Genomic DNA, 1140 nt, shown 5'->3' with positions numbered 1-1140 from the left:
CAAAGTATTTTTAAGCGAGTCCGAGTTCATTGGATTAGGTAAACTTTTCCCATCCATTTCGCTAAGATCAATGCACCACCGGAGAAAGCTTTCTTTACGACATACGGCCCTTCCCAATTCGCATCCATTTTCCTCTAAAATCCTTTTGAATAGGAAGGATCTTTTTCAAGACAAGGTCTCCTCATAGAATTTTCTTGGTCGAACTTTCTTGTCATAAGCTCGCATCATTCGCTTCTGATACATCTGACCATGACGAATGGCTTTTAGCCTCTTTTCTTCAATCAAGTTCAACTGGTCATACCGGATTGAACCCACTCAACTTCATCTAACTTTACTTCATCAAAATTCAAGAGAAGGTATTTCTACTTCAATAGGTATCTGCTTCCATCCCGTAAACTAACGAGAATGGAGTTGCCCCGGTAGAAGTTCTGACAGATGTTCGATAGGCCAGGAGTGCAAACGGTAACTTCTCATGCCAATCTCTATAAGTCTCAATCATCTTCCCCACTATTTTCTTAATGTTCTTGTTGGCAGCTTCTACCGTCCCATTCATTTTTGGACGATAGGGGGAAGAATTGTGATGCTTAATCTTGAACTGGTCGCAAACTTCTGCTATCGTTTTGTTGTTTAGGTTCAATGCATTGTCGGATATGATCTTTTCAGGCATTCTATACCGACAAATGATCTCTTTCTTCAAGAATCGACTCACAGCTGACTTAGTAACATTCGCATAAGAAGCAGCCTCTACCCATTTTGTGAAGTAGTCAATTACTACAAAGATAAACCGATGACCATTCAAAGCTCTCGGTGATATTGGTCCAATAACATCCATGCCCCACATGGAAAAGGGCCATGGAGAAGTCATAACATGTAAAGGTGAAGGTGGTACATGAATTTTATCCCCATAAATCTGGCACTTATGGCATTTCTTGGTGTAACTGATGCAATCCCCTTCCATAGTGGCCCAATAATAGCCAAACCTCATGATTTGCCTTGCCATCGTGAACCCATTTGCATGCGTCCCGCATACACCTTCGTGAACTTCTTCTATAATTAACTTAGCTTCTACCAAGATCGACACATCTCAAAAGTACTTGGTCTTTTCGTCTTTTGTATAGGATATCTCCGTCTAAAACATAG

This window comes from Gossypium arboreum, chromosome 1, assembly GCF_025698485.1.
Source record: "Gossypium arboreum isolate Shixiya-1 chromosome 1, ASM2569848v2, whole genome shotgun sequence".
In the NCBI taxonomy this organism is placed as follows: Eukaryota; Viridiplantae; Streptophyta; class Magnoliopsida; order Malvales; family Malvaceae; genus Gossypium; species Gossypium arboreum.
Note: the sequence above shows the minus strand (reverse complement) of the source record.